This window comes from Schistocerca americana, chromosome 1, assembly GCF_021461395.2.
Source record: "Schistocerca americana isolate TAMUIC-IGC-003095 chromosome 1, iqSchAmer2.1, whole genome shotgun sequence".
Taxonomy (NCBI): domain Eukaryota; kingdom Metazoa; phylum Arthropoda; class Insecta; order Orthoptera; family Acrididae; genus Schistocerca; species Schistocerca americana.
In genome coordinates this window covers 524,466,600-524,480,045 of record NC_060119.1, presented here as the reverse complement: position 1 = coordinate 524,480,045, position 13,446 = coordinate 524,466,600, and the positions used below count along the sequence as shown (strand labels likewise).

The following is a 13,446-nucleotide window of genomic DNA, read 5'->3' as shown; positions in this document are numbered from 1 at the left end:
TGAATTCTTACGCCGTGATTTGGAGTAGTGGATGTCTCCCTGGGCTTGATAAGTTAGTTCAAAGGCTATTCAACCATTGCGGTGTTAAGAATAACCTTTCAGTTGTTCACAGATCTATCTTTAGGTGTTATAAAACCATACAGCCACGGACCTGTCAACATATTATGTAGTAACACAGCAGCAACGTAAAACTCCTTGAGGCGGTATTCGATTTACTAGACAATCCTTTGTGCCGTTGAAGAGCTTAATGTGTAGTGCTCGAATCTGTGTTTCGCTGTATTATATATAATTTTGCTCGAATCTGTGGTTCGCTGTTTTATATATAATTACCGTTAACTAATCAACACGTACTCTTGACTGCTGGATTTGGGATCAGTGCTAAAAAGTAAGATATGCACCATACAGGCAACTGTGATCACTTCCCTTTATTATGAATAAAATAGTTTAGGCCATGGCTAAATATTGATATTGTTAACCATCTCGGTAAAGGGCGATACGAAGTTCTAGAGTTCTTCAATACTGACTAACTTGAGACTTTTTCATGACAAAATACTCGTACGTTGGTGATTGTTAACCTTTCCTTTCACTACCTTAGGGCAGCTTTTTCTACGTTTTATGTGTTCATGAAGTTGAAACAAACTCACAAAATAGGTGTGCGGTAGGGAATTTGGTGTGCGATAGCGAGTTTCAGTGCAGAAAACGTATATTTTACTATAGTCTTTTTCCGAAGTCAGTACATGCAGAACCATGGTCACAATATATACATCCTCCCTCTAGTATCAAGCACATATTTTTCCGGCGGAAGACCTAGTACGAGATGGGTAAACCACTTGCTAGATGGAACAGATATTGCGACTAATCTAGAAGCTGTTAAGTAAAAGAAGGGAATGGAGAAAGATACACTCGGAAGGGAAACGACCAATTTGTTCAGATATTGTAGAAGATACGTTCCCAATGATGGTTACTTGCACTGAATGTAAAATATAAGTGAGAGTCATGAATTGATATAATCTTTCTATCATCAGTGTCCGCATGTAAGAGTTTTCTTGTTCAGTTAAATTACACAGAAAAGTTACTGCAGACACATTCTGTAAGTAACACCACTCCATGATCACAGTTTATGTTGGAATGCTGACCTATATTTACGCGTCATCAAAGATGCATGTGACTGCTGTTGTCTTATTTGTGTTGTCAGAGTGTAAATTAAATATCAAATGGCTAGATCGATTTTATTTTGTGTCTCAGATCAGGAAATTACCGCAAAATTTTGACAGTTGTTTTATTCGTTGCATAGGTCACGAGAACGTGTCATTATCGGTTTCGGCTAGGAACAACCATGTTCAGACTATAATGGTTGCATTTAAGTACGATAATTTACGGCGTCATTGAATATCTAAGCTCCTTTTTTAAAAATAATCTCTTTTACTCTCCAGTAGACACAAGGCTACTTTTCGTGTCAAGTACAATTGTAAGTACTATAGTTACTAAGACATTTCTTGCACAAATGTTATTTTTGTGAATTCCTAATGAAATATTAAGAACAGCCATTCAAGAGATATAGGCTCTCACTTAGACATTTCTATAAAGCTGTGCAAACAAACAAATAAACCTGCAAAATTGCGTATACCTCTACTTAGAATATTTCTTCTTTCTCAAAACTTAGTACCGGGTTTGTATCCAGGTCAGACGAAAAAAATAAATCAGTAGGGTGCGGCAATATGTCATTAAATTGCTGCTGTTGTGTTCTTCAGTCCGAAGACTGCTTCCGTTACCCTCGTCATGCTACACTACCCAATGCAGGCCTATTGATTTCTGCATAACAACTGCCCAAAAATGGCTCTAAGCACTATGAGACTTAACATCGGAGGTCATCAGTCCCCTAGAACTTAGAACTACTTAAACCTAACTAACCTAAGGACGTCACACACATCCATGCCCGAGGCAGGATTCGAAACTACGACCGCAGCGGTCGCGCGGTTCCAGACTGAAGTGCCTAGAACCGCTCGGCCACACCGGCCGGCCCTAACAACTGCGACGTATATCCAACCGAGCATGCTTACAGTAGTCAAGAATTCGCTTCCCTCTACAACATTAAGTCCCCTCATTCCAGCGTGCGTCAGGATACTCGTACGTCCTATTAACTGATCTCTTGGTGGTTCCACAAATTATTTTTCTCCCAGATTGATTCGGTACCTTCTCATTACTTATTCGTCATTAGTACCACTTTTCAAAAGCTAATGTTCTCTTCTTGTCTGAAGCGTTTATTGTCCATGTTTTACTTCATATAAGGCTATATCCCGAAAAAATATCTTCAGAAAATGCTTCCCAACACCGAAATACGCATCAGATTGTAACGAATTTCTCAATTTTTTTGAAACGTTTTTCTCATTATTTCCAGCATTTATTTTGTACTGCATGTAATTCAGCATTCGACAGTTGCAGGCTGGCCATATATCAGAAGTCATCATCAGCTGGTACAGAAAATATCTAAAATTGAAGAAACAACAAAATGTATCAATTTTGTTGATGTATATCTAATAACTTACTTTCAGTTTATCGATTCCCCTTAGCTGATCTTTAAAGCCCTGCGCCTTCTCCGAACAATTAGAATATCATCGACAGAACCTCAAGATTTTTATTATTGTTCATGCACCTTTAATTCCCTTTCCAAATATCTCCGTAATTTCCAGTGCTGCTTTCTCGATCCAAAATAAAACTGAACTGTTCCTTTCATCCGTACTCCGGAGCTTCCGTGGGGTTGTGCAAATTGACACTCGCGGCCAGAATCGATGCACTCTTTACGGTGGGTGCTGTGAGAGACTAACTGAGCAATGTACTCCTCCAAAGATTTCATCGTTAACTTTTACTGGCAAACCTGAATTAATCCTCGTGCACCGCTACGCATGTAAAATCAGTCTAAAGAAGGGCCTTCAGCCTCACTTTGTTTCGTGAGACAGTTTTAAACATCTCCCTACTCCATCGTAATAATTAAGATCCCTGATGCTAACGGACTGTGTTCAGAAAAGATTTCGAGATCTGAACACTGGCCTGGGACATGTTCACAGCTGACAGTTAAATATGTAGCCTTCAACTGGCTACTGATTCGAAGTCAATAGAGAAAGGATCTAAAAACATCACCTTCAAATTTTCGAGGAAACATATTTTGTGGTTGCTATTAAATCGTCCGCTATAGGCTCCGTAATCTCATGCAAGCGCTTTGTCTACGTAACACCTGTGCGCTCACTTAAGCTGTGGGTAAGTTTTCGCTCCCACTGGTTTCTCGCTGATATTATCTAGTAAACATATGCTCTCCAAAAAACTTTGAAAGGGGTGGAGACTTATTATTCACCTATGCCGCTCTAAAACACGACGAGTTGGGACTTCATATTCTTCTGAAATGGCTACATACTACAGCTAATAGGAATTCATTGCTGGTTCTGCACTGAAACAGTGCGTGAGATATTTTATTTTGGTTCAAACGTATATTCTCATTCATTTCTTCGCCAAATTAAGATCTTTGTCTTACGTATCGTTTGGCCAAAAACTCCTTATTTCCCTGTGATAGTCTACATTTTATGCCCTCCTTGCTTCGTCGGTCATGTGTCGTTTCCCTTCGAAGGTAGCAGAATTCCTTAGCTTCGCCTACTTTTCATTCAAAAATTTTGTTGTTAAGTTTATCTTTACTCTGATTTCTGCCGTTCCTCATCAAGGCGTATTCAGAGGTTTTGAATTAATTTGGGACTGAAATGAATCAGTGGTAACAGGTGAAAAGTTTTTGCTAACCGGGAGTCGAAAACGAATCTCCCTCTTACCACAAGCAATCGCCCTAACCTTTCCTTTTTTCTTTTTTAAGAGAATTTAGTAACCGCTGCGGGAGCAGGGCGACAGGTAGTTTAGGTGTCGACATCCGAGTCCTTGCCATCACTTCGCCATGCCCAAGCAACGTGTAGTAGGATCAGGGAAAGGATTTGGCAGGTTTATCTACTTTAATTTAATCATTTATTTTATTTTTTGTTTGTTTTATATTTTTAAACGAGGTCCTACAACAGCCTTAGCGAGCGTCCGAGTCGTCTTCTCGTTTACTGGTTTACTGGTAGGGGTTCCTTCCTATTCGGTCCTTAGAGGATCAACATGCTCCAGGACTCTTCTTCAGGTACAGCGTCTCACACCCGGAACGCCTCGATGAGCAGGTGAATCCGCAAATAATGGATCTAATTAATTAGCGAATGAGGTCCTGTACTTTGGGTGGCTGCTGAAAGCTGCATGTGTCGTCATCAGTAGGGACCAAAAGTCGAGTGTACCTTTATGTGAATCACGAAATATGTAGGATATGGCCATGACTTTTATGCAACTAACGGCGTTCGAACTGATTGGTGGAAAATATACGCTTTCGTCAGGGAAGATAGACTTATGCAATCACCACATGAGTACCACCAGGATGAGTTGCGTGAGTAGCCAGCAGTCGCTGGTCGCGTTAAACTCAGGGGGTGCGCATCCGAATAGACGACTGAGCATCTGGGATGCCAGGGTTCCTCCATCAGACGAATGCAGTGTATCTGCTGACGTGTAGCGAACTTCCCATTCACAACCAAGTACCACAATGAGCGCACCGTCGTAGCTGGAAAAGCTGTGTGTACTCCTCGCCACACCGTGTTGCAGCCAACATTGGGATGCCAATGTGCCATCTTACTGATGTGTTACTGCTGCAAGTGAAGGCGATGCTAGTCTTTCGTGCTGGGCATCCATGTCGAAGGAATGTCCGATTGTAGGTGGCTGAGAGGAATCAAGAACTCTCTGATGTGAGCAAGTGCCGATGGCATGTCCCCCACAGAAACCAGTGGCGGCGGAGAGCGCGGTGCGACTTCATCATCAGCGTACCCATCAGATTGGCGTGGGCAGAGGTTCACATGCGACGCATAGTTTTGAGATAGAGCGATCGCACACGGTTATAGACATGAATTAAACCAATACCGCCCAGCCGCTGCGGCAGTGTCAGGATGGTGCACCGGACTTTAAAAACATTACCGGCGCTCACAAAATGTCCATAAGCTGCTTGAAACCTGTCGACCACTGTAACCGTCAACGGACTGACGTGCGCAAAATAGTTCAGTTTGGAGACAAGAAAGGTGTTGACATAAGGCGTTTGTAGGAGCATTTCCACACAACGCAATTTGTTGCCCTGTATTAGAGCACGTGTCGGGTGCAGTATTGGGCGTTGCGTAGGAGCCGCCGTGCGATGAACGTTGTTATAGAACAACATTCCCAAACATTTGGGTATGGAAACCTTGCCAAAAGGCACCGCTGTTGTTTGAGGAAGACCCCCCTCCGACACCCACGTATTTTGTCTTCTTCATGGTAATTACGTTCCCAGCGACAGCAACGTACTGGTCTAGCGGCTGAAGCGTCGCGTGTATTTCATCCCTTGATCTGGCGAGGATCACCACATCTTCAGCGAATGTACAACAACGAAAGGTCACTTCCCGCAAGTAGACGCCTGCTAATCGCAGCAGTAGACCACGCAAGGCCGGTTCGAGCGCTGCCGCAAATATGACGCCCAAGAAGGGGCATCTCTGTTTCACTGACCGTCCAACAACAGTGTGATCAGACTTAACCGTTCACTATCATGGGGAAATGCGCACAGTGCATCACCTCTGCAGACTTGCAGACTCTGGAGAGACGCCCCTGCTTTCCGAAACTGCTCCGTGGTCTACGCGGTCGAATGCGTGGTCGAAATCGACGGTGACAAGGGTGGCTCGTATTTTGCAGGCCGCTGTCAATACTGTGACGTCGCGGTATGCTTCTAACGCTGTATGAATGTTGCTGCCACCACCTAACATATCTGATCGATGTGGATTTCTTTCCCAATAGCGGTGTGGAGGCACGCGCGGAGGATATGGCGAAGGTCTTATAGTCGTGGTGGAGGAGTCTGAGTGAGCGAAAGACCTGCCACCTACAATCACCATTCGTTTTCCATACTGGGATCAGGATGCAGTCTGTGAATTCCGTGGGGACAATGAAATCCGGGTGTACCAGTTCTTGAAACATTTGGAGCCACTTGTCGCCAAGAAGGTCATAAAATTTCGGTAGAATTCAAGGAGTAGACCGTCCAGCTCTGGCAACTTGTTCAGTGCCCCACGTGGCTATGCCAACGTCAGCTCGTCGGATGTGATGGGCAACAGCAGGGCTTCATCGGATGCCACATCCCTAGGAGCGGGAAAATCGTGCAGCACATCTTCATATTCACGTACGTTCTAGGGATTTTCCATGTACAAGGCCCCGTAGTACTGGGCGATATGTCCTTTTGTGTTACGACGCGTTCGCCGTCTCCGTGTTTATCGCCGTGACGTTTGCGGTATCGCCTCTCGCGTAGAATGTGATAGACTGACGCTGTTTCGTAGAGGATCTAGTCTTGCACTCTCGAACGGATGCAGAGGCTTTCTAGCTGCTCTACCTGATGTGTAATAAACGGCCTTTGACGTACGGACATCTGATGTTCGGACGACGCTGTTTAGTAAAATTCCGACGACGTCCGTTGCCAGTTCGATCTGTCACATCCGTATGACGTCAGGCTCTTTCAGAGTGCAGGTTTGACATGTTCCAGCCACCACAGCAACGTGGAAGTGTACGTGGGCAGGTGCCTGAGACAACAGCACCACGTGTCAGCAAAATCGTGCCGACATGCTTCCTCACGAAGCAGGGTGATGTTTAGCGTCCATGGGACTGTTCTGCGTCGAGTGAGTTGCCGGAGTAGGTTGACGGCGCAAATACACCCGAGTTGATCCTTAAAGGCCGTCAGCCAGATTTCTGCTTCATCGATCGCTGTGCGGAGACCATGCGAGACACATCCAGTCCAGTCGACTTGCAGAATGGCTGCTAAAGTGCTTATACCTGTGCTGGTTCCCTAAATGTAAGAGCCGTGTAACGAGGAGAGCGAGATCACGTACCAATGCAAGCCGAGCATGGGACGTAATACGATATCCATGCATAAGTGTGGCGACCTACACCGAATAGCAGACGTGGTGTGAAGTGCTGGAGGGTGCGTAGACGTTAGCTAGGTGGACTGCGCCAAGTGTGAGCGCTGTGCCTCGCGCATTCGGCAAGTTCGTTACGTTCATCGCTTAGATGCCATCTCGCAGAAGGATGGCTATTGCTCCTGTACCATCACCACATGGTAGGCTGCAGGTGTCGTAGCCATAAAGATCTAAACGCAGCTCTGGACAGACCTCCTGGAGAAGCGCTATGTCCAAGCCTTCCATTCAAATCATGTCCTGTAACATGCGGGTCTTGATAAAGGCAGCCCATGGTGGGGTGGACACCACACACCCGCTCGGCTGTACGACGTACATTACTGTATCGTATGGTCCCCCAGTGGGCAGGGCCCTTTTGAGTCAGTATCAGCTACTCGCACCGGAATAGTTATCGATGTGTGCTGCGCATTATCTGCCTCCAGGTTGTCTGCCCAGTCACCAAGAGAGAACAGCACATTTTCAGGAATCCAGGTTTTGGAGTTCCCCGATGCGTCCTGTTATCAGGACCACCAGGACTGGGCGAGTGTTCCATACCATCTGGTGTCTACAGGTGAATCGGGCCGCAACAATCCGTCGCAACTGTAGACGCTGCAACAGAGTCGTCATCTTCCACCAGTTAAACACTTCAGTTAAAAATCGTCTCTTCTGCTGCCGTTTGGATGACTTTGGCTTGCGGGTCCGCGATTTGACAGCCACAGGAGGATGAGTCTCGGCACAGCCCTCGGGAATCCCTCTCTCTGATCAAGAAAGACACGGCGGCCAGGTGCCGCCGGTGCAACGATGGGCAGAGGCTGCAGGATCCTCTGGAACGCTTGGCGGCAGTGCCACTGTCGGGCCGTCGGTGTCGATTCAAGGCAACTCGTAGTGGTTTGAGATGGTATCAGGTTTTGATCATCCAACACATCATGTCGTGCCGCCTACATATATGTCAGTGCTGGAAAGGTCACCGTGGATCGCTGGGGAAGATCATTGTTGTGCACTTGGACGAGGCGCACTGCAGACACCCTTCTGGCCGCAATCTGAACAGGTCTTCTGTCGGCTGCCATGTATAACAAGTGCGCGGCAGCTGCCAACATCATATCATGGAACGTGTTTTTTCTTAGTTCTATGCACACTTGGCGTACCACGTTAAGTATAGGGTACGTTTCAAAGTTATTCCATTTATCCTTCGTGTGCCCCAATACTCTGCCCTATGGCCGCAGTGCGTCAGCGACGAGGTGGTGGGAATTTTGGACAGCAGGTCAAAGACGGATACTGTACGCACCCCTAGACCAACATGATCAACTTCTGCCTCGCTTACATTACCTTCAGCGTGGCAGAAGCGGAAGCCGTTGATAGGTCATCTGTCGCAGGCCGCTTCGTCAATCAATTTGAGGTACACTGTGTTGGATACAGTGGACAAATGGTTGGTCATCAGGTCTTGCCGTTGTAAGTGCACAATGCCTAGAAGAAATCGTTCTGTTTTATGGGCCTTCGGCCTTCTACACGATGCCTTGAACGTTAGTTTGATTGTAAGTTGTCGCAATAGCGTTTCGGTACAGGGACTATAAGTCAGTAGAACGGACGACCGCGCGCTAGCGGGTAAACAACAACGCCTGCGGAGCGCTGTTTGGCACGCCGAGACCGTCCACACGGTGTCACGGCTGAAAGCCGACTGAATTCGGCCATCGGAACACGCTTCTCACTCGATCCAAGTTCCAGGTTATTACACACTGCTAGCATAGCGTCACTTACCCATGAATCTCTCACTTGTCGTTTCTGATTCCCGCAAGAAATCGGTGTTGCTGTGTAACCATACTGAAAGAACGGGTCTCTGGTCGTCGCACCCTACTGAGAAATACACAAGTCTGGCGTCTGTGCCTTCGGACATGTGCGAAAGAACAACTACCACATGCCTGTATGTAGCTCCTCATTAGTTTCGTCCTTCGGTTTTAATACGTCGTGGTATGGGAAAACTTAACCAAAACGTAAGGTAAGCAGAGCTCAAAGGCTGCAGGGAGTGAGAGCGTAGACCCAAATGAGGTTAAAGTTTCAAACACAATTTAATTTTATTAAACATTAAAAAACACTTGTTCACTGGTATATATCACAAAACACAATAAAATTTTTTAAACTCCAGGCCTGAAGGACCGCTGAACATTCACAACTGTAATGTCAGAATGACAACCTTAAGATTCAACATAAGAGATAATCACGGTCTGAAGGACCCAACACTTTTGATTAATTATTGACCAATACAATAAGTTACTGAAAGGAATGACTTTAATCATTCGGGCAGAAGAGTCAATCAAATATAACCACAAATGCTGTTTTGATAATGCTACAAGAATGCAAAACCAACAGTTAATTTACTTCGTCCAAAGGAGCAGTAAAGACCAAAAGACAAACACCAAAGTTTTATTTTTAATGAAACAAGCTAACAAGAGAAAATTAATAACCGAAAAGGGGTAGTGACGTCGCCATTCGGCCTGAAGGGCCTGAATATCAGTAGTAATAAATATTTGAGAATGGTTGAAGTTAGTGAGTTAGCACTTAAAACCAGCCCATGCTCCTCACCACTAGGAAAAATTTACAATCAGCTGTGCTAGGACTGCCTGCTTTAGCAATATGGCACAGACCAGCAGAACAACTAGAAACTTCACCATCGTGGCGAATCGTCCACATAGGACATAACAGCAACTCTCTATAACACATAAAATAAAAATTACTAAACAATGAAACACATGGTTCAAAATATAACACCAATCCAGGCAGGAACTGTTAATGACGCCCACTGGGCTTCGTAAATATTCGACTTAGTAGATGTGACGGCCAGTACTAAATAATAATAATAATAATAATACTCAACAAATTGTAAAATACAATATCGTTATTGCACTTGCGTCAGAATAAAATGTCAACCACAGATACTATTTTAAATTCCGTTATTAAGGCACAAAGAGTTAACACTATTTTCTAGTGATAGTTACACTTGACAGCAGATCATTGAACCGGGATTTCGGGCAGCCTGAGCCTACTAAAATTGCGAAACACCATGCCACACGACCTTAGAGCAAAACACACCCGACGATACGGGCAGAAATTGAGACACATCAAGTCAAGAAATTCTCACCGTTAGTCCAGAAGGCAGAGAAGCATTCGGCGACAGGTTGCAACCAGCACCAACTCGAGTTATGTCAGTCGCTCCATTTCCGCCATAGCAACGCGGACACGCCTCGTCAGCAGTTGCCACGCCGAGCTTCCTTATCACACAGCCCGTCCAGAACGACTGCCGCCGTCCCGAGTACACACGCTCGTAGCAATCACCTGCGTTCACAGGAAGTTATACCACGTTTCCCGCAACATTGCGCTGCCACACAACCGGAAACTAAACTCCCCGTCTCACTCCGGCACCAGCACTCGATACTCTCGTCGTCAGTAGGTGTCTCCCCAGAACGCAGCGCCCTCCGAAATTTAAAAGCAAACGGACCAATCGCGGCAGAGCAAAACCAAGGCTCCGGAAGACGACACACCACACCTAGGCAAAGATGAAGGTGATACGGTTCAGGTTTACTCTGAATAATATTCTGTACTCAATCCATTCTACAGACGCTGTAATTTTTCTTCACTTAGGACAACATTCTCACCCTCGAGACTAACGTGGTAGCAATGATACGCTACAGCAGCAGTGTGTGTATCGACGTCGTGCAGCCTGCTGGGACAAGCTGTTCGGTGCTCCTCATCGGAGAGCAGCAGTGGGCAAAGGGGCCTGTATACGATGAGGACGTGCGGACGAACGGCAGTCGGGCAGACTGCGTCGACAGCCCCGCCGTACCCGGATTGCTCAGAAGCGGAGTGAACGCGCCTCCCAAGAGGCGGCCAAGAACGTCCCGAGGGCGGCGCCAGAGGAGGTTACGAGTGCTGCCCGGTAGCCAGGCAGATGGGGGGTGGGGGTGGCGGAGGGCCTGCGGCTGCGGCGCTTCCGCCAACTTGCGGCCGCCGGCGCGGGCCTGACTGCCAACTCAAACAGCGAATAGGCGCAACTCCGCCGCGAGGCGTGCGGTTTCCTCACCCTCTGCCGCCGCTCGGCGCAGATGCGCATTTGGCATTGGCGGGCTGCTGCCAAACACCTACACGTCCCAGAGTCAGTTAGCAAACTCGGCGGCACCCTCCGTGCTATGCCCCAACGCCACACTCCGATATGTGGGAGTAAGGCTTTACAGTGTCAATAGGAAAATATTTCTCACACATCTCCAGCGGAAATTAGTTTGAAATTATCAGAAAAGTAGGTGTTAACTAAGGAAGAGGAGAGTGGGGTACGATTTATATAAAGGACAAGCAGCAGTACGAATAGATGTTTAAGAGCAAAGTCCTCGGTTTTGAGAGAGGGCAAATCAGGAATGCAGTCCTCCTCCTCCACTGCTGAATCTATTAATCAAAGAAGCGAAGACGAAAGTAAAAGAAGGGATTGAGAGTAAAATTATATCGTAACATGGAGACTTTTCCAAAAGAATGCATCTTTCATGACACGGATACAGCGACTGTCCGGACTGGTCTCTGTCACAAAGAGGGAGCCGAAAAAAATTAACTTATCAGTTTCAATTACAGATTTGGGCTGGTTGCAAAGTTCCTAGATCATTGATAGTGGTCTCAGAATACACAGATCATTCATTAAAAGTCAGGAAACTCAATTAATTTATGTAATTATAACTAAGATACATTCATAGCAAAATTAAACCAATTGCAGCGAAAATGAAGTGTTTTGAGCTAGGCTTCGGCCACTTCTAAGAGTGTCTTCGTCAGAAATAAAACATTTAAAAATGGCATATCACGTATAAAATAAATATGGAGCGATAACGTTTTAGTCACGCTAAAGCGTTATCGCTTCATATTTATTTTATACGTGACATGCCATTTTATATTAAATATTTAACAGTTTTTTCCTCTGTTGTATATTCACGTTCCATCAAGTAGGTTTCTCTACCTTTATAATGATTGCTTAGCCGTTAAAATGATGATTTTTAATTTCTTTGGTGCCTCTCATATCCCTCTTTCTCAAGGTGTCTAAGTATCTGAAATATTATACAAGTATAACAGGCGTTCAAAAAGAAAGGAGTCAGAGTTATAGTTACAGAAACCAGTACGTGTATGTTAGAAGTATTGACCCTGGCTGTTCAGACACTTGTCGCACTGCGACACAAAGGCGGTGAAAGGCTGTCTCATAAAATTCCCGGGTCTGCGATGTTAACCCAGTCCTCATGTACAGCTGGACGTCGCCGTTCGGGGTAAATCGTTTGCCCCTCAGAGTGTTTTTAAGGGCACCAAAAATGGCGTAATCACAGGGAGAGAGGTCCGGACTGTATGGGCGGTGGCCGAGAACCTCAAATTTGAATTTCTGCAGGAGTGCCGCGACTGTGTTGGCCGTAAGAGGCTTTGCATTGTTGTGGAGCAGAATGACCCCACTGGGTGAGATTGGCTGGTCGTTTTGATTTGATCACTTGGTGAAGTGTGGTCAAGGTTTGCGGTTTGCGAGTAACTCTGGGCATTCACTGTTGTCCCGTGCTGTAGGAAGTGAATCGGAAGGCCATCTTGGTCATAGTAGAACGTCAGCATAAGATTTCTTGCACTTGTGTGGATGGTCTTGGTTTTTTTAGGTGGTGGTGACCCTGGATGCTTCCACTGGAGATTTTGTCCCTTTGATTCTGGTTCAAAGTGATGACACCATGACTCATCTCCATCCACCACTCTTGTCAGGAACGCATTCCCTTCCCGAGCATAGCGCTGCAGGTGAGCAAGGCATTGGGCAATTCTACATGCTTCCTGGTGTGGTTGAAGACTGCGGGGTACCCATTGGGAACACACTTTGCCCATGTGTAGTCGTTCCTTCATGGTAGTATGAACACTTCCGACGCTCAATCCGACCATTGCAGCTACGGCTTTCTCACTCGGCGGCCCTGGGTAATGAGTGCATCCACCAGCTGGGTGTTGTCATCGGTAATGCAGTGTGTGTTCCAGACCGTGCATCATCGGCTAACGACACACATCCTTCCCTGAAGCGCTTGTGGCACACCTTGACCCTTGCAAGGGACATGCAGTGTTCGCCTTACACTTGTGACATTCTTCGATGAATGTCCGTACCCCTTACTCCTTCCGCTGTCAGAAAACGAACAACCCCTCACTGCTCTTCTGTTGACACCTACATGTCACTGTTTGTAAGGCGACTGGCAGCGCAGGACGATTAACGCATGTTGCTGCTAGCTCTGTATAGTCACGTGACGTGCATGCATGCCCTCTAGAGCCGGACTGTGAACTACCACGCTGTGGTCGGAACCACAACTCGTTCACACGCCACGATGTTGCCCTCCCGTCACCGATTTGCGCAATCCAGACTCCTGCTCGTTTCTTTTTGAACGCCCCTTATACTTCCTCAATAAATTGT

The 13,446-nt window shown here is 46.1% G+C and overlaps 1 protein-coding gene across 1 annotated transcript in view; it reads left to right on the top strand.

The window, feature by feature from the left end:
- LOC124624573 (acid sphingomyelinase-like phosphodiesterase 3a) overlaps positions 1-13,446 on the top strand; it is a 1,195,211-nt gene that overhangs the window by 634,789 nt on the left and 546,976 nt on the right. The window lies entirely within an intron of this gene.